This window comes from Sminthopsis crassicaudata, chromosome 2, assembly GCF_048593235.1.
Source record: "Sminthopsis crassicaudata isolate SCR6 chromosome 2, ASM4859323v1, whole genome shotgun sequence".
Classification (NCBI taxonomy): domain Eukaryota; kingdom Metazoa; phylum Chordata; class Mammalia; order Dasyuromorphia; family Dasyuridae; genus Sminthopsis; species Sminthopsis crassicaudata.
Window position 1 is genome coordinate 485,018,597 of NC_133618.1, and position 20,502 is coordinate 485,039,098.

General features: G+C 42.0%; 1 protein-coding gene across 9 annotated transcripts in view; it reads left to right on the forward strand.

The window, feature by feature from the left end:
• The first annotated feature begins 2,575 nt into the window (after nucleotides 1–2,575).
• The window catches only part of ADCY7 (adenylate cyclase 7), a 102,652-nt gene continuing 84,725 nt past the window's right edge, over nucleotides 2,576–20,502 (forward strand). For 2 of the 9 annotated variants that reach the window (XM_074293352.1, XM_074293351.1), the window contains exons 1-2: nucleotides 2,578–2,838; nucleotides 18,265–18,357. The gene's annotated coding sequence lies outside the window, so the exon portion shown is untranslated. Of the gene's footprint in view, nucleotides 2,839–3,043; nucleotides 3,187–18,264; nucleotides 18,358–19,594; nucleotides 19,984–20,502 lie in introns of those variants that run through there. The other 7 variants (XM_074293357.1, XM_074293356.1, XM_074293349.1 and 4 more) reach the window with 5 other exon arrangements.

Genomic DNA, 20,502 nt, shown 5'->3' on the forward strand with positions numbered 1-20,502 from the left:
TATATGTCAGTAACAGAACAGAAACCTTGGATTTGAGATTGGCTCTTTATTAGCATGCTTCCTTTTCTATTATCCTGCTCCTTCTTTTCCCTTGCAGGAGTATAGAAGCACAAATGAGATAATTTATTATATACAAAAATGGATGGCCACATAAATTATGATGTAGATACATAGTCTCTCTACATTCATTATATGAAAGAGTATTGTTTATATATTGTACATATGTAAATAGATATTTGTGTATATATGTATCTAAAGATGTATTTAAGTGATGCAGAAGATGGTGTGCTGGGCTTAGAGTCAGGAAAACTTGAATTCAAATCCTGCCTCAGATTCTTACTAGCTGTGTTAACTCTCTGAGTTAGTCACTTAGCAACCCAGCTTCTATTTCTCCATCTGTAAAATGAGAAGTTTAAACTGTTGCCTCTAAGGGTACCTTCTAGCTCTAAATTCACTAAGTTCACTAAAATCTGATAATTCTTTTTATGACTGATTTTCATGGGTTTCGTTTGCTTGAAATCCACTTCCCTTTCACCAAAGTTCGATGCTTCCACCTCTTCTCCACCTGTCATTCTTATTCATGACTTTTCTGTACTTCCTCCTGATCCAGGCAACTTTGTGAAATTGTCCTGTTGATACACCCATATTTCACTTTTAGTGGCCCTGGATCAAAAGGTTTTAGGTACGCCTTAAATTTAATTGAGCTTTTAAAACAAAATGTTGGACTAAAGTAAGCCGTTGTCTGGGTCTGCATATATGTATTTAATGAGCGTAGTTCCAGCATTTCATAGACTACTTGTTAAATTTTCCAAAAGTGCTTAAAATATGTACTTTCTTCTCTCCTACAACGTGGGCGTGCTCATGCGTGTGTGTATGTGTGTGTGTAAGAGTGTGAGTGTGAGTGATTGTGAGTGTGCATGAATGTGGGTGTGAGTGAGAGTGTGTGTGAGTGAGAGTGTGTGTGATTGTGAGAGAGTGTGTGTGAGTGTGAGCGAGTGTGTGAAAGTGTGAGTATGTGAGTGAGAGTGAGAGTGTGTGCTGTGTGATTGTGTGTGATTGTGTGAGTGTGTGTGTAATTGTGTGAGTGAGTGATTGTGAGAGTGTGTGTATGAGTGTGAGAGTGATTGTGTGTGTGTGTGTACGAGTGTGTGTGAGTGTGGATATGTGTGAGTGAGTGTGTGATTGTGTGTGACTGTGAGAGTGATTGTGAGTGAGTGTGTGATTGTGTGTGACTGAGTGTGTGTGTACGTGTGTGTGAGTGATTGTGTGAGTGTATGACTGTGTGTCTGTGTAGAAGTGGGTGAGTGATTGTGTGAGTGTGACAGTGTGTGTGTGTGAGTGTGAGAGTGATTGTGTGAGTATGACTGTGAAAGTGTGTGTGAGTGATTGTGTGAGTGAGTGTGAGTGTGACTGTGAGTGTGTGAGAGTAATTGTGAGTATGACTGAGAGTGTGTGTGAGTGTGAGTGATTGTGTGAGTGAGTGTGAGTGTGACTGTGAGTGTGAGTATGACTGTGAAAGTGTGTGTGTGAGTGATTGTGTGAGTGTGAGAATGTGAGAATGATTGTGTGAGTGTGTACGTGAGAGTGTGTGTGTACAAGTGTGTGTGTGATTGTGTGAGTGTGACTGTGAGAGTGTGTGTGAGTGTGAGTGATTGTGTGAGTATGACTGTGAAAGTGTGTGTGTGTGATTGTGTGAGTGTGACTGTGAGTGTGACTGAGTGAGTGTGAGTATGACTGTGAAAGTGTGTGTGTGAGTGATTGTGTGAGTGTGTGAGTATGACTGTGAGAGTGTGTGTACAAGTGTGTGTGTGTGTGTGTGTGTGAGTGAGTGTGACTGTGAGAGTATGTGTGAGTGTGTGTGATTGTGTGAGTGTGAGTGTGACTGTGAGAGTGTGTGAGTGTGAGTGATTGTGTGAGTATGACTGTGAAAGTGTGTGTGTGTGATTGTGTGAGTGTGAGTGTGACTGTGAGTGTGACTGAGTGAGTGTGAGTATGACTGTGAAAGTGTGTGTGTGAGTGATTGTGTGAGTGTGTATGACTGTGAGAGTGTGTGTACAAGTGTGTGTGTGTGTGAGTGTGACTGTGAGAGTATGTGTGAGTGTGTGTGATTGTGTGAGTGTGACTGTGTGTGAGTATGACTGTGAAAGTGTGTGTGTGAGTGATTGTGAGAGTGATTGTGTGAGTGTGTGAGTATGACTGTGAGAGTGTGTGTGTACAAGTGTGTGTGTGTGAGAGTGATTGTGTGAGTGAGTGTGACTGTGAGAGTATGTGTGAGTGTGTGTGATTGTGTGAGTGTGACTGTGATAGTGATTGTGTGAGTATGACTGTGAAAGTGTGTGTGAGTGTGTGAGTGAGTGTGTGTGTGACTGTGAAAGTGTGTGTGTGAGTGATTGTGTGAGTGAGTGGGTACGAGTGTGTGTGAGTGTGGGTGTTCGTGTGAGTCTGAGTGTGTGAGTGTGGGGGGGGGCGCGCCCGCGCACTCCCGGTGCACATTCTCTAGAGTCCTTGGGACCCCTCTAGTTATTGACCGCGGAGGTTTCTAGGGCGACTCTTCCCCGCCCCGCCCCACTCGCGTTTGGGGCTAGAGGACAGGCCGCTCTCGTGCCTGGTCTAAGACTGGCCTCCACCCCTCGGGCCTCGCACTCTGCGTGAGCTCCCGTCGCAGAGGCAGAGGAGTTTCCGCCCCCACGCCCCCGCAGCAGCTCGGCCGGGGAAGCGGGCCGGGCTGGCGAGCGCACCCTCCCCCACGCGGTTTTCCTCCTTGGGGCTCTCGGAGACGGAAGCCGCTCCTCGGCGCCCATGAGCCGGGGCGAGCCCGGACCGCAGCGCCGGCGGCAGGTGAGCTCGGCGGTACCCGAGAGGGAGGGGGCACCTTGCGGATCCCGGGGTAGGGCCGGGTTGGGATCTGCGGGCAGGCGGGAGCGCTCCTTCCCTCTCTCCGTCCGTCTGTCTCCCTCCCTCAGTCAGTCCCCGTTCCAACGTGAAAGGCTCACCTTCTTCCTTCCGCGGTTTTGGTTCCCCTGCTACCTCTGTCCTCCCCCAGATCCCTCTGCGCTCGAGCTCTTCGCTTCCTTCGGTCTCCGGAGCGATCGGGCCGGCGCGGAGCGCGTTCTGTTAGTGTGACCCGGCCGAGGCGCGGGGTGCCCTGCCCGTCCGGGAAGGACTTGATGGGGATCGCTCAGGGAGGTGAGATCCGTGGTCCCGGCGAACCCGTAGTGAGGGAGGCTGCCCGGGGCCGGCCCAAAGGGCGGGGGAGGAGACCTTGTGGAGGGACAGCTGGCGAAGTGAGAAGTCATCGAGGAAGGAGCCGGCCTGAGAGACGCCGGCTAGCTCTCCCCTTCCTGGGCTGTGAGGCAGTGAGGAAGGCTCCCGGGGGGGCACACCTGATGTGTGAGAGGCGCCGGCCCGAGTCTGAGGGGGTGGCGCCAGGGGAGGATTGCGGGGTGCCCGGGGGGAGAGAAGCTGGCCTGGAAGTCCAGGTGAGCCGAGTTTGAATTCCAGCGCCGGCCGCCAAAGCGCTCCGTGACCGCGCCGGGCTTCTCCCCCGGCTTCTTCACGATCCAAGGAAAGCTTTGGATCACCTTTAACGAGGTTCTTCGGTCCTGAGGAACAGAGACGAGCCCCGCGGTGTAGGTGCGGCGACGGCCCGGGGGGAGGAGACCTGCCAGACGTTTATAACTTTGGGAGCCTCGGTTTCCCGAAGGAAGAAGAATTTGGCTCCTAGTTCTGAGCCCGCGGCTCAGCTTCCTTTCTGCGCAGTCAGAGAGTAAAGCAGCTCACCTTGGAGGGCTCCTGGGTTTTCTTGGGGTTTTCTTGGCAAAGATGCTGGGTGGTTTTGCCCTTTCCTTCTCCAGTTTTTTAATGGATGAGGAAGCTGAGGCTACCAAGGATAGAAGGCTCCTCCAGCTAGTCAGGGTCTGAGGCAGGCCGGGCGGACTCCAGGCCAGGACTTTGCCACCTTAAACCCCCTAAGGGCCTTACCGCCTCTGAATCCTAGGATTTTATCACATTTTTTGATATTCCATCCATCCAAGTAACCAGTCCTCTTTCCTTCTTTTTGCTTGTAAAGAATAGGATTTAGGGTTACCTTCTTTGATTATTAGTCGAATAATTTTTATTTCTATTTATTTATTTTCTTGAGGCTGGGGCTCAGTGACTTGCCCAGGGTCCCACAGCCAGGAAGGGTTAAGTGTCTGAGGCAGATTTGAACTCGGGTCCTGCTGACTTCACTGCGCCACCTAGCGGCCCTCAAATATTATCTTTCCTGCTTGCTCCATAAGGTTATTGTGAGAAAACTATTCTGTAAACCCTTTAAATCACTATTTAAATGTGAAGTCGTGTTATTTTTTTGGTTAGTTTCTAACAAGGGTCCAGAATAGTAACGCTGGGAAAGAGTTACTAGATAGCCATGCCAGGTGTACAAGTCTGAATTGGGATTCTTTCTGAGGAGTTTGGAAGACTACACCTAGTTAATAAAGACCTCGGATAAGGGGAGCTTCCTTATTGCCCCGGCCGGGCGTCCCGCCATTCCGGGATGCACTCCTAGGTTCGCATGCTCATTTGCATGTGACCTCATTTGTCACTTACACCGGCTCATTGATTGGAGGAGATCCCTTAGATGGAGCTCTAACTCTCAAGCAGTCCGACTAGTCCGGAGACAGGAGCAGTGACTCACCCGGAGCCTGGCGCGTGTACGGAGGGCTAACTCAGAAAACACCACGGGCTGATTAGAGGTGTCCTCTATTGACTGCCTTTTTGGAGAAGATGAGCTAGTGTTTCCCGTTGGAATTTCCTCAGAGATAGATAGAACACTGACTTATTAGGCACTTATTATGCGCCAGACCGTGCTAAGCAGCGGAGATAAAATAGGAACAAGCTAGCTCCTTACCGTGAGGAGCTAGCACTTTAATGAGATGGGGAGGGGGGAGCACGCATAAGGGAGCACTGGGGAAGAGACCACAAAGGGAAAGAGTTGATTGGAAAAGGAGAAGCCACTCTGTGAACTGGGGAAGGATAGCTGGTGCCCATCCTGAAAGGTCTGGTTGAGGGAAATAGAGAGGCTTTGTAAACTAGGCCTAGTAGTTTAAAGTCCCCGATCTTCTGGATGCATGGAAGCCCAGATCTTTTTTTTTTTTTCATCTTTTCCTGTCCAACCACCTTCATCACAGCCCTGTTTACTGTGTCTGACTCTTCTATGACCCCATTTGGACTCTCCCCCCTCCCCTCAAACATACTGGAGTGGCTGCTTTTTCCTTCTCCAGCTCATTTCACAGATGAGGAAACTGAGGCAAACCAGGTTAAGTGACTTGCTCAGGGTCATACAGCTACTAAGAGTTTGAGGCTGGATTTGAACTTAGATCTCTTTGACTCCAAGGCTGTTATTCTTTACCCACTGTGCCACTTAAATGCCCTCTATTAGAAGTAGTCTTTAATTTTATTTAATCTTTGTATCCACTACATCCCCACTGAATACAATGCTTTGCATACAATAGAGGTTTAATAAATGCTTATCATTATTGAAGTTTTGCAATATTCAATATGATTTTGGAAAGAACACTGAACTTGGAGGCAACTGACCTGGTTGAATTCTGATTCCCCGAAGTAGATTGTTGAGATGGGAAAACCAGTTAATCTCTGAACTTCAAGTTCCTCATTTGTAAAGCAAGGATAATTGCATCTTCTCAGAGTTTCTCTGATAGAAGCATTTTGTAAACTCAGGTGTACTCTATAGATGTGAGATGATTATAGTGAATCCCACTGTGGATTTCATTAAAATTCCATTCTGAGGCAGAAGCTGAGATGACCCTTTTTCATCTTTCTATCCTTGTACTGTCTCTTATGCCTGGAATGTAATCCCTTCCCCTATATGCTCTTTGGAGTCCTCAATTTCCTTCAAGACTCAACTCAAGCCCTGTTTTCTGAATTCCTCTGCTGCCCAAGTGCTAGTGAAACTCGCTTCCAAAATTATTTTGTATTTTTTTTCATCCTTTTTGCATATTCATATTGTTTCCCACATCAGAATCTAAGCTCCTTGAGGGCAAGAATTGTTTCATTTTTGTCTCTGTATCTCTAGGGCTTACCTCAGAGCCTAGTATATAGTAAATTGCTTAATAAATGCTTGTTGGTTGATTGGATATAATCTGGATTAACCCCCTCATTTTATAGATGAGGGAACTGAGTCTCAGGGAAGTTTAGTTCTATTCAACAATAGTTTATTAAATACCTATTATATATTCTAGTCACTCTACTAAGTGCTGGGGATAAAATTTCTTTTTAAAAAGCCCTGCCCTCAAGGAGCTTAAATTCTATAAATGATTTGCCCCCAAATCACATAGATGGCAAATAGTGGCTGAACCCAGATTTTTTATAGTATTTTATTTTTCAAAATACATGCAAAAATAGTTTTCAGAATTCACCTTTGCAAAACCTTGTGTTTCAGATTTTTCTTCTTCTAGCTCCCTATTCTCCCTCTCCAAGACAGCAAACAATCTGACAAAGGTTAAACACGTGCAATTCTAAACATTAGATATTCATCATGCCGTGTAAGAAAAATGAGAGCAATTGAAAAAAAAAAAAAAACAAACAAGCAAATAAACAACAACAAAGGTGAAAATACTGTGCTTTGATCTGCCTTCAGCCTCCATAACCCTCTCTGGATGCAGATATAACTTTGCAACACAAATCTATTGGAATTGCCTTGAATCATCTCTTTGTGGAAAAGAGCCAAGTCCATCACAGTTGATTATCACATAATCTTGTTACTGTTTACAATGTTCTCTTGGCTAAACCTAGATTTGAATGAACTCAGGTCAGTTCCTGAACTTCAAATCCAGGGCTGTTTTCCCAGTGCCATCCATGCTGGTCTCAATAATAGCAAACAATAGCAGCTACTCACTGCATACATACAAGTTAGTGGAGGAATCTGCTAGAACTTTTCTCCCCAGTCTATCTTCTCTAAACTCCCATAGTATTAGGCAGTCTGTGTGTTATATATGTCTTGTCTTATTCTCTTATTGTTTCAAAGACATCTTCTCTCTCCAGCTGGAGAGTGAACTCCAGTAGGAAAAGGATCTAATGCTTATTCTTCTTTGGTAACTTTCAGTGCACCTGGCACAGGGCTGGGTGCAACAACTCTTTCACTGAATTGCTGGTTATTAAGTCAATAATCAAAGTCAATAATAATAAATCCAGTCCTTAGGAGCAGAGTCATGTCTGCCATTTTATATAACCTGGATCTCCAGACTTTGAATGAATGACCCAAAGTCAAGTTCAAGCTGCTAGTTTCTTGAATAAAAACAAATCTTTTTCCTTCCCTAGATATAAATTTCCTCACCCCAACACACAAAAATTCACATCTGAAATAGATTCACTTCATCAAATTTTGATATGATAGTTTTGTTCAGCCAGAGAATGGTTGTATCTGCTTTTATCTGAGACTGAGAGGAAGGGAAATATGATATTTGATCTCAGAGAGAATCGGCTTTGGCTTCTGTAGCAGAAAGCCCTGGGCAGAGTGGTAACTTAAATGGACTCAAGTAAATTTTTTTTCTCTTGGCTCCAGACCAGGAAATATTGACAATAAAGATATCATTCATTTAGCTCCTGTTCAGAGGCCAAAGATAATTTTTTCCCCTCAACTGAAATTATTAGGCCTGATTTCAAAGTGGGAGGAGTTGAACTTGTGGGCTAAGGACGAAGGTGGTGGGATTTTCTTCTCTGAAAACTTTTATGGTAATAATTACTCTCATTTCTGTAGTTAATTCAGAGTTTTTAAAGGGCTCTTCACATTAGATGGCTATTAAAAGTATTTACAACTCTTTTTTATAGATGAGGAACATAATTTGGGGGAAATGAAGAGCTTGCTAAAAGTCTTAGAAGTAGTAGGGGAGCCAAGTCTCCTGCCTCCCAAATTCTACATTCTTCCTACTTTACTAACATGATTCTTTGGGGCAGTAAGTCAATCAAAAATAATTTATTAAATACCTAATATATGGCAAACCCTGGGTGGGGCTGGATTTAAACCACTTTGGTGTAGTTACCAGAGTGGGAGATAGTATTGTGCCAGTTAACATTTGGATAGATCCACTTGGTGCTGAACCTCCCCAGCCTTGTAGAGTTCTTCCTCACTTACATATGAATCTCAGACCAAAGGTTTCCTTGGTTTGGTTTTAAATTTTAATTTCATCTGAGCATGAGGGAGAGATGACTAGCCTAGGGGGTTCAATCTTTGGATCATACCCAGTACACTGTAGTAACCCGCTCAAAGCCCCTCATTGGCCAGTTTTCTTCATCTTCTCCTATCCATTAAATGAGTAAAGATGGTTCTATCAGTAGTAGGATAGAACACATGGCAGGTCCTGGGCAAGAATGATCCTAATTGGACACAGAAGAAAGTAAAGTTGTTTTTTGAGGCACTGGAGAACATAGACCCTACCCTCTACTTTTCAGTAGATCATAAAGTGATAGAGATCATTTAGTTCAATCCTCTTTTCTTACTTTATAGAAGGTGAAACCCAGAAGGGTCTCATGGCCACATGGCTAGAGAGTAAAACAGGGCAAGAATCTAGCTAGCAATCCTGTATTCCATGGAACATTCACTAGGGTGAATCCATCTTTTAAAAATCCATTCCATCTTTTTTAAATGCAATGATAACTATTCATTCCTTTGTTATAAAAGATCTTCCCTGAGAAAGCAGCATGATATAAACTAGATTGCTTTAAATCTTTGTTGTTCAGACATTTTTAGTCATGTCTGACTTTTTGTGACCCCATTTCAGGTTTTCTTGGGAAAGATTATGGTTTGCCATTTCCTTTCCCAGCTCATTTTATAGGCAAAGAGGGATAAAAGTGACTTGAACTGGGTCAGCATACAGCTAATTAGTGTCTGAGACTGAATTTGAACTCATATTTTCCTGATTCCAGCTTTGGGACTCCATCCATTGTACCACCTGATAGATCACACTTTAAATTTGTGTTCCTATAATTATGATTTCTTATTGCATCAAATTCAGACTTTCTACTTGGCTTCCCTGATCTCTCCAACTTTATTTTTCCTTCCAGACATACAAGTTTCCAAACTTTCCAAAACCACAAGCTTGGTTGTTTCTTTAAAAAAAAGAAAGAAAGAAAGATGGATAGGATGATCTGGGTTTCCCCTAGTAGTCTGTGGTCCTATATTGGGAAAGAATAACTGATTGCAGCTTGCTTATATCTGAAAGGAGCATAATTGTGTTGTTCGGTTCTCTTTTGGCAATTAAAATTATCTTTAGATGTATTAGTTGCCAATGAGAAAGGCGCTGGCCGTCTACCTTCCAGATTTTGCCCAAGTGTCCAAGAACCAGAATGTACCATGGCAAATATTAGTAATGCTCTCTCAGGTGAAAGTGGTTCCTATGTGTTTACTTTGGAACTAACAACAAGAATAGGAAGACCTCTTCATTAAAGTTCTTTTCCTAGAAATGCTCAGATATATGGACTCATTTAAAAAACACAGTTACTGGGCACTGATCCCCCTTCCGAGGGGGAGGATAGAGGGTTAGGGAATACATATTTACATATGTATTTTGAGATGGTTAAAAATCTTTCTGGATAATAGCACCTTAAAAAATGGTTTGCTAGTCATCCCCCAGAATTGTGGTTTCTTGGTTTGCTTTCTTTTCTTTCTCTTGATTTGCTCAATTCTTGCACATCATCTGTGTTCCCCTCCCCTGTTTGGCAAATGTGTTGCTTGCCTAGCATTATGGAGGAGGTAGAAGAAGACATAGTCTTCTCCCTGTCCTGGAGGAACTCATAGGTTGACTTGACTGGGGCACAGTTATATAGTGATATATGTATATGAAATACAAGGCATTATATATATATATGTATATATATATGGAATACAAGGCAGCCAAAGTCAGAAAGAACTGCCATAATAACTCATGTTTATATAGTTATCAGTTTTACAATAACTTTCTTTACTAGTCACTTAAGTTTTTTGGATCACGGCTTCCTAAGCTGTAAAATGAGAAGATTGGACGAGATGATCATTAAAACGTATTGCACTAGCCTCATAAATGATCTGCTAGATTCCAGTCTCTTCACTTCCTAATCCACTCTCTTTCCAGCTTTCAAATGGATATTCCTAAAACATATATACTCCTTCCCTGCTCAAGAAACTTCAATGGCTCCCAGGCACTTCTAGGACAAAATACAAAGTCTCTTGACATTTAAAACACTTTATAATCTGTTTTCAATCTATTTTTTCCAGATTTATTTCCCATTACTCCCCCTTAAACTTTTTTTATGTTCTAGCCAAACTGGCCTGCTTAATGTTTTCCACACATGAAATTCTATCTCTCATCTCCATGCCTTTGCCTAAGCTCTCTCCCATTCTAATATGTTCCCTTTTCCCCTTTTATCCCTTGAAATCCTGTCTTGGATGCAGCTAGAGATTCCTAGCTCAGTTACTTTATCCATAAAATGGGAACAATCATATTTTTCAAGTGCTAATTTCTTCCAGGGATTTTCCTGAAGGCCTTACCCCTCTGAAATTGTATTGCACTTATTTTAATTATTTTATTATATACTGAATGTATATGCTATTCTTTTTAGTTCCTTTCCTTGACTTTACTAAGTGCTGTTCTCCCATTCTTTACATCATGCATAGGGTCTAACTCATAGTAGATAATCAGTGATAAATGAATGAACAACAAGGTCATTGAGAAATTGAATACAATGCCAAATAGAGGAATATGGAATTTATTCTAGTGACAGTTTGGACCCACTGGAGTTTTTTGAGTAAGAAAGTGACACGGTTACCTGTGTCTTAAGAATATCAATATGGTGGCTATGTGGAGAATGGGGTAATAGCTGGAATTTTTATCGTGTTTTTAAAGTTTGCAAAGCAATTGCATGTTATTTCCTTAGAGAAGGAGAAACTTCCAGATCAAATTCTATGTTCCTGTGATCAAAGGGAGCTTTTAGGAGTCATTTTATCCATCCCCTTGCTTTTTGTTAGGGCTTCAGCTGCCTCAGCCCTTGACCAGGAGTTGTGGTCTCTTATAACGGAGGGATCAGACAGGAAGCCTTCAGCCAGGGAAATTTTGGATGAAGGCAAAGGGCCTGGAGGTGAGTCGTCACATTGGAATGCCCCCTTTGTGCATTGCCTGTGTGCAAATCCGTCTTAGAGAAAGTTGACTGAATTAACCCGGTGTTATGTCTGACTTAGTCCACCATGATGATGAGTGCCCCACACTTAGGGAGCTTGCCCCCAAATGCCCAGAGAACTGGGGGTCAGGAGAAAAGGGGACTTGGTGGAGAGGAGGCTGGAGGCCAGAGCAACAGATGGAAAAGTGGGAAGGAGTTGGAGACATGGCCCCAGCTTCTGGAGCTGAGTCAGCCCTTGGAGCTGAGGGAATTCACCATCTGTCCAGCTGCAGGAGTGTTCATTCTTAACATTTTTGCAAAAAGAGATTTGGGGAAGAGGAGTGCTGGGAGCACATTTCCTTTCCTTTGGGATCCTCAGGGATCCTCAGCCTCATTTATTCCAACTGACTGAAACTGAGGAAACTGAGTCCTGGAGAAGGCAAATAGATTGCTCAAGTCTTGTAGTTTTATAAAGTAGCCCTGGTCCAGGCCTGTTAATAGAGTCCGTCTCTTCTTGGGTGAACTGCGGCCATCTGTATACTGTCTCGGTCTCCCAGACTTCTGCTATGGTGGAATCCCAGAGAGGATGATGGGTCAGCAAGCTTGGGGGGGAGTAGTGCATAAGTCCTCTCCAGCCTGACATAAATACTCCCCCAATCCCAGGCTAAAAATGAGCTGTAATACTTTGCCGGGGTGCGGGTCCTGCTGACAAAGCTGTGTACCTTCAGTCCTATGCAATCTAGCTTCTGGGACTCCCCCCAACACTGCATTTGGTTCTCTTCCTATCAGACATTTAGAGATGTCCTTCCTTTTCTTCCCTCATCAGAGCCTCCTGCTTCAGTGCACTGCTCTGTTTGCTTGTTCCTCAGGGAAGCCTTGAACATTCTTGTTCCTACTGATTCCTTCCTTCACCAGGAAAGCCATTCTTTCACGTCTCAGGCAGTTCACTCTTGTCTTTTAAGGAGCAGTTCAAACACCACTTGGGGATCTTGGTTTTCTCTCAAGTCCTGGACCATTTTTAGACTAGTTCCTAGAGTTGTCCTGCTATTTTAATGCATTAGTGTGTTCATTACATATATATATTTTATACACATACACACATATACATTTACATACATATATATCTAATAAATATTGTATTTTATTTGCCTCCTAGACAAGAAGGGCCATCTAGGTGCACAGCGATAGAATACCTGGCCTGGAGTCAGGAAGATTCCTCTTCCTCAGTACAAATCTGTCCTCAGACTTGCTGTGTGATCCTGGGCAAGAAACTTAACGCTGTTTTGTTTTGGATTCTTTCTTCTGTAAATGAACTGGAGAAGGAAATGGCAAACCTCTACAGAATCTTTGCCAAGGAAACCCCAAATGGAGATAGGACTGAAAAATAACGGAACAACAACTAATAAGGAGTAGCATTCTGATACAAGGGATAGACTGGACTCAGATCCTGGCTTCAGATTGCCTCTCTGACACTTAGAGGTTGTGGAAACATGGGCAAAGTAACCTCTCTGAGCCTTAGGCAACTATGTAGGACTTACTAAGTTATAGATGGGTAGTAAGTGAAGAGACTTGTAAGCTTCAGGAGAATAGGAATTCTTACCTTCTTTCAGAGCTGAGTGATATAGTAGAAAGATAATGGAAATTGAAGTTAGGAGAACTGAGTTCATAACTCTGGCTTTAGTAATTACTGTATTACCTCTTTAAATCTCAGCTTTGTCATCTGTAAAAGGGGAGTAATAATGCCCTTTATTTCTGCCTTGTAGTTTGTAAGTACTTTGTAAATCTAAAATGGTGGTGTTATTTTTCACAACAATAATAATCTTTATATTACTCATAATATCTTACACATAGTAGATGCTTAATAAATGATGAATCAATGAGTAAAGGGTTTTTAGGAAACAAGAGACATTGACAGGGGAGGGGGCAGGCTACAGCTTTCTTTAGCTAAGTGGAAAGGAATTCAGTCAAAGCCACAGTGGTGCAACTGAACAAATGCTAAATTTGGAGTCAGAGAATTTGGATTTGAATCTAGCCTCTTAGACATGTTGGACATCCTCGCTGGGAGTGTCTCAATGTCATTATTTGTAAATTAAGAATAATATGGTGGGGAAAATCCTAGACTTGCAGTCAGAAGATTTGGGTTCAAGTTATAGCTTTGAGCTGCTGCTATGTGAACATCAGCAAATCACTTAACTTTTCTGGGCCCCAGCTTTGAGCCTTAGAAGGAGAAAGATGGTCTTAGGCTCCTTCTACCTTAGATAGAAATCCTATCTTATCAGAGTGAGAAGGCAGTGGAAACAAGAGAGATAATTTATTCTTAGAAATTTCATTGATTCTGTTTTCTGTGTACCTGTCATGCAAAGAGATATATTTCTATAAAATTTAGCAAAACATTGGCAGAAACTCACAAAGGTGGGTGTAGGTTGGCATGGGTGTGTTGTTTGGAAGCTTTTTCCCTAAATCTGAGTATTCTTAGATTTAGAGCCAGAAAGCACCTTAGTAATAATTTGTCCAATCACTTCATTTTACAGATGAGGAAACTAAAGCCTGGAGACGTTAAATGACCAATGCAGGGTTATACAGGTGTAGAATTTGGACTCAATTACCTCTAATTCCAACCCCAGTGGGGTCCTTGTTATATTGTGCTAGCATTTCTCCTTGGAAATTTTGTATTTGTCTTGTGCCTCTTTGGGGCAAGATCTCTGAGGTGCTTTTTTCTGAAGGAAGGATTCCCAGCTGTGTTCTCTAAGGCACACGTGCAGTTCAAACCTGGAGAGGAAACATGGTCCATGGGTGCCTTTGGCAGGGGTAGGAAGTAATGCATTTCCCCAGGTACTTATGTAGTATCTAAGCCTGAGCTAGGTGCAGACCCAACAGCTGCTCCTGAGGAGCTCATAGTCATGAGCAAACACAAAACAACTGTTCCAGAGGATGTGGTATTTTGCACTGCAGTGTTTGGCAGCTCTGCAGCAGGGTCTGGGAACCCTTGAAAACCTCTACCCAGGGCATAACTACAGATACTTGTCACTTGTTTTTAGTAATAATAATAATATTAAAAACTCCCATGTATATAGAAGGTACTGTTTAAAAAGTGTTTAACTCACAATAATCCTCTGAAGGCAGTATATTGGCATACAAATGTTATCATTTCCATTTTACCAAAAGAAAACAATGGAACTCAAATTATTTGTTTGCAATCACAGGCCCAGGAATTGTTAGAACTTGTTCCCACCAATTGATGGGAGAAGCAGAGACTTGAACTTAGGTTTTTTGTGCTCTGTCCATTACACAAATTGGCTTTTTGGAGAGGTCATTTCACTGTGACTCAGAAAATTTCACAATATTTTTCATATTACTCACTGTGAGGGTGAAAGGTAAGGGTCCTCTCCATGTCCTGAGTACTCTCTGGGGTTCCTATCCTAGAGCAAAGCCATTTAGATCTCCCCTAAGGAATTTCCCTTAGAAATAGAGTGGAATCTTTTCTCTAAAGAAATCAACTCAAACTCTTATTTTGGTATGGTCTCCCCACTATTAGATAGTACCTCTGTTCTATTTAGCCAATTAACATCCATTAGATTTGAAAAGGGAATATTTATTTCAAAGATATAGGATAAATAGGATGTTATGTTATATAAGAAAAATCAGACCAAAAGGGAAAAATCACAAGAAAGAAAAAGAAAACAAACAGAAAGGTAAAACTACTATATTTTGATCCATATTCAGTCTCCATAGTTTTTTCTCTGGATGCAGATGTCATTTTCCATCCCAAGTCTATTGGAATTGTCTTGAATCACTGTTGCTGAGAAGATCCAAGCCCATCAGTTGACTTTTGCTGTAACTGTATGTCATGTTATCCTAATTCTGCTCACTTCACACAGCATCAGTTCATGTAAGTCTTTCCAGACATTTCTGAAAACAACCTGCTGGTCATTTCTTATAGAACAATAATATTCCATAACATTCATATACCACAATTTATTCAGCCATTTTCCAATTGATGGACATCCATTCATTTTCCAGTTCCTTGCCACAAACATTCTTGTACATACAGGTCCCTTTCCCTCCTTTAAGATCTCTTCGGGATAGAAGCTGCTGGATCAAAAGGTATGCACAATCTAATAGCCCTTTGGGCATAGTTCCATTGCTCTCCAGAATGGTTGAATCCATGTACAACTCCACCAACAATGTATCAGTGTCCCAGTTTTCCCACATCCCCTCCAACATTCAGCATTATCTTTTCCTGTCATCTTAGCCAGTCTGAGAAGTGTGTAGTGGTACTTCAGAATTGCCTTAATTTTCATTTCTCTAGTCAATAGTGATTTAGAGCATGTGTTTATTTTGTTATAAATGGCTTTAATTTCTTCATCTGAAAATTGTCTATTCATATCCTTTACCATTTATCAATTGTATCTCATTGGCTTTTGAGCAGAGTGGCCTTAGAAGTAACAGTTTTTACAAAAGATTAGTCCCTCCAATTTGTATCCAAAAGCAGCATAGCTACTGGCTGAAGCCTTGTCTCTACTATCCCAGGATGGGGCCCTGAAGGTCGCTTCTCATGTTTTAAGGCCTCAGCGGAGGACCAGTTGTTTGAAACCATGGCCCAAACTCAACTCCCAGACCTGGGGGGCTTATTCTCCTGGCCTTTACAGGGTCACAGCCTCCAATTTCCTTCTCCTAAAATAGAAGAAGAAATATCAAGACCAAGAACTGAGGGCTGTCCTCAAGGACTCCCTGTTGACCTTGGATGGGAAGGGCCTGAAGCTTCTCCTTTTACATTATCTCTTTGCCTTGAAGAGGCAAACTGGAGAAAGTCCTGATTTCTGCGTGCCTTCCGAATGCATTATAGCTAGGCAGATATAGCTAATCTTAGAAGTTCCTACTCACAGGCTAGGACCACTGACAGAACATCTATGCTTGCCTCAAGTCTTTCCATTATAAATCATGATTCTCCAAGGAGCAGGCTCTCCGCCTCTTCCATGTAAAGAATTGGGTTATCAGTGTCTTGCCACATGCTCCTAAACGCTGGGAGCCTGTTACTTGCAGGTGGAGAAGATGGAGCAGAGGGAAAAAGCTGAGGTTTGACCCTGAATCTCCTATCTCCCTGGGTCCTTGTTTGTCTCGTTATGATGTGAACTCTAAACCATTTTATTCTCAGGAATTACTAAAATGAGCCCATCCTGTTCCTGTTATCAATCATGATCAGCTCAGTTTTCCCAGACTGGTTAGCATAGGATGAGATGACGTTAGAAATCTTAAATCAGCTCATTTGTGCTCCATTGTTAATCCATCCACCTTGTCCTAACTCCTATCAGAGTGTCTTGATTAGCACATTTTGGACAATTTTGACTCCTGGTCAGTCAAACCTGGCTTCTCCTGGATCTCTCCCTGGCCCCAACTCTTCCCACCCTCCTCCCTTTAGTCCCTAGTCCCTATGCCCCTCCTCTCCCTTGAACCTTTAAAAGTCGTTCTCCCCAAAAGCAAGTTGCTTAATCACCTGATACTGGCTTGCTTAGTCGTGCTTGGTTAAGTCTGGGAGGTATTTCAGGTAATAAATTTGTTACTTGTGATGAATGTCTGATTTGATTTTTTATATCACTAATCCATTTCGTACTTCTAGTTCCTGTTATTACTTCAATTAGAGAGGCAGTACGAGTGGTAAGGAGGTTCATCTGGGAATCAGAACACTGACTTTGAATCTATATTAGCCTGTCACTAGCTGTGAGACTATGGCCATGTCATTTAATTTCTTTGAGTTTCATGAACCCCTCTGTAAAATGTTTTGTTATGGAGAAATGCCTTGTAAATCTTAAAGCCCTATATAAATGTGAATTGCTGCTCCAAGGAGATCCTTCATAGGATACATATTTGGAGCTGGAAGTCACCCTAGAAGGATGACTTCAAGTCCTAACTCCTCATTTAAAGATGAGGAAACTGAGCCATAGAAAAATTAAATGAATTTCCCAGCTAGTATCTGAGGATCATTTCAACCTTGACTTCCTTACTCCACATCCAGGGTTATATGCACCAGGGTAGTATTAGAGACCTCAGTAGTGGCTCTGCCTTTGCATTCTGTGTGATTCTTGTTCATGTGTGTCTGTAAACCCTCCTGAGCTTGGGATTCATTGGTGCAGTTCTTGGGAAATGAGAGTCATACCCAAACCACTACAAAAAGTCAAAGGAGAATGGTAGTAGGGAGACAACTGACTACAAGTAAATAGTATAGCATGGGTGCTTTATGTAGGTGTTAACTCCCTGTTAAAGGTAACATGATACAAGTAATCATGATTCCACACTGGAAACTGCTTCCATTAATGCAGTTGAGCAACTTTTCTATAACTTGGAGGATTATCTGGGAGCCTTGGGAGATTAAGTGACTTGCCCACAGTCATATAATCAATAAACATTTATTAAGTGCTTACTCTGTTCTAGGCACTGTACATGATCACAGAATGTAGACACAAGTTGAAAGACTGCCCCTGCCAGATGGATCTTAAATTCTTTTTTTTTTCATTTTTTTATTATAACTTTTTTATTGACAGAACATATGTGTGTGTAATTTTTACAGCATTGTCCCTTGCACTCACTTCTGTTCCAACTTTTCCCATCCCTCCTTCCACCCCCTCCTCTAGATGGCAGGTAGTCATATACATGTTAAACATGTTAAAGTATATCTTAGATACAATATATGTGTGCAGATCTGTACAGTTCTCTTGTTACACAAGAAAAATCGGACTCAGAAGGTAAAAATAACCCTGGAAGAAAAATAAAAATTCAAGTAGTCCACATTCAATTCCCAGTGTTACTTCTCTGGGTGTAGCTAATTCTAATGGACCTTAAATAAGAGGAAGCTGAAAGGGACCGAAGGTAGAGTAAAGAAAGGACATAGTAAAGAAAGTTCAGAGTGCAGCCTGAGTGAGGAATGAGAAAGGTAGAATATATGAGGGGCACAACTTCAATCCAGATTTTTTTATTCCAATACTTCCCTTTACCTATTGTACCATACTCCCTCCAAAGAATATTATTTTTGTTATTTTTTTGTACTTGGGCCTTTGGGAAATGCTTAAGATCATAAAAAGCACCAGGCAGTTTCCCAAATGCAAGCCAGCTAACTTTCTTCCTCTTTGATTCTGGGCCCAGATCATTGTTCTTGCATGGTGTCTAAGATAAGTGTACGGAAGGACCAGCTCCAAGGGCCATCCACCCAGCTATATATCATATTCTGGACAATAGGTATGTTTTTTTTTTATCCACTAGTTTTTCCAGTGGGAATAACTATCCTGAACTATTTCGAGTGATTATAGATCTTTCTTAGGAGGATGTATAATATTCCAGGGCTTGCTATAATTTGTGCAATAATAACTGATACTTTTTGAATTTTATTGAAACCTTTTGTTTTTACATCAGTTTCTCAATATATGCCCTTCCCTCCCCCATGCAGAAAGCCATTCCTTATATAACAAAGAAGAAAAAAGAGAGAAAAAGGAAGTCAGAAAAACTAACCAAGCTCTGACAATCACATCTGATAGTATATGCCATGATCTACATCCAAGTTCCCTGCTGCTATCCTTTTTTTAACTAAAATTTTATTTTTTTCAATAAATAAAAATCTACCTTTTCTTTCTTTTACATCCATTTCTTTCCTTTTTTTTTTTTTTTTTTTTGAGAAAAAGAGAAAAAAAAAATACCCAACTAATTCCCCATTCATTAGTCATTAAAAGAAAGTCTCAATCTGCACTCTTATCACCAGGGATCTTCATTCTCATATCTCTTAACTGGGGCCAAACTTAGTTATTATACAACTGATAGTTATTTAAAAACATTTTCTGTTGATAGATTTTGCTTCACACAATCTGAAATCTCTTCCCATCCTCTGAACTAAATTTTCCATGGATGTATAATCTATGAAAACAATCAAGGAAAACAACATAAAAATATGATTGCAACTGATAAAGTATAATAACAGTTGTTCACTTCTGTCTGATTCCTAGTGACCTCATATGGGGTCTTCTTGGCAAGGTTCTGGAATGGCTCACCATTTCCTTCTCCAGCTTATTTTACAGATGAATGAAGCAAACAGGATTATGTGACTTGTCTGGGGTCACATGGATAGTGTCTGAGATTTGAACTTGGGAAGATGAAGGAATCGTTCTAATTCTAATCCCAAGACTCTATCCACTGAGCCACCTAACTGCCCCACATGCATGAGAACTATCTGTAATAAAGATGATTCTGCCACTGAAGAGTGAAGAATAGATTGGAGGGGGAAGACTGAAATACTGTTTCAGAAGTTCAGGTCTTTGGCAATATGATAATTAGGATGGGGGCAGTAGGAACCAAGAAGAAAGGAGTGCTGTCGATATGAAAGTGAAATCAGAATATTAGCACATTCAAGGTTTTTTGCTACTAGGAGGGAGCAACATTTTGAGGTAGCCAGAGTTTACAAGTTTGCTTTTTATTTCAGCTCTCTCTCTGTAAGGTCCCTTATTTCTCCGGAGCAGTTTAAGTCCAGCCACAGCATAAAAGGCTCTGCTTCTTTCTGAGTGTGGTCCCCATGGGGCCTCTTGATCTGGGGGTTCCAGGCCCTCTTGAAGCTCCCTTTTGACCACTGGGGCTGCATCGCGTACTCTGAGGGGCCTGCTCAGAGTTGATGTGGAGAGCAGAAGCAGGAAGTTGTGGGTTCCAGATGGGATTCTCTTTAAGCAGCCCAGTAAAAGAAATTTCTGCATGTGTGAACCCAATGACTGGGATTTGTTGAGAAGGGAGACTGGGATTGAAGAAGACCGAAGTCTTTCTTGTTTCCTTGGAGATAGCAGTTAGGTAGAGAAAAGGAAAGAGGATGAAAATGAAAAATAAAAGGTAAAGTCTGATTTTTGTTATTTTCTCCAGAGGGAACCGGAAGTTTGAGCAATATGTCTGTTCAAAACAGGCTGGAGGAAGTCAGTGAGAAAAATGATACTGGGGGAGCAAATGAAGGAATTAGCTAGGTGAGGGTGAGTCAGAATTATTTCTCATAAAAGGTCCTAACTAGTTTGGATTTTTAACCTAAATACAGTGGCTGGAGTAGTAAGCAGGGGTGGGGAGAGATTCCTGAGGGCTAGGAGAGTCGGGAGGCTTCTTTCTCCAGCCAGGGTAGGTGTGGGCGGTACATGAAGTCAGGTGGGCAGGAGCAGTTGGCCACATGGGTTTTGGAGAGATTGTGTTGAAACTTTGGTCAGGAATAATAGTTCAAACTCGATTTGTCCCTTCTAAGTCCTATCATGGGCAAATCATCCCTCTCTTTCCCCCCCTCAATGGGTGACAAGATCTGACTCTTAAATGTTTAATAACTCTTAGGAGCTAAAAGTTTAATTTTAAATTAAGATAAATAAATAAAAT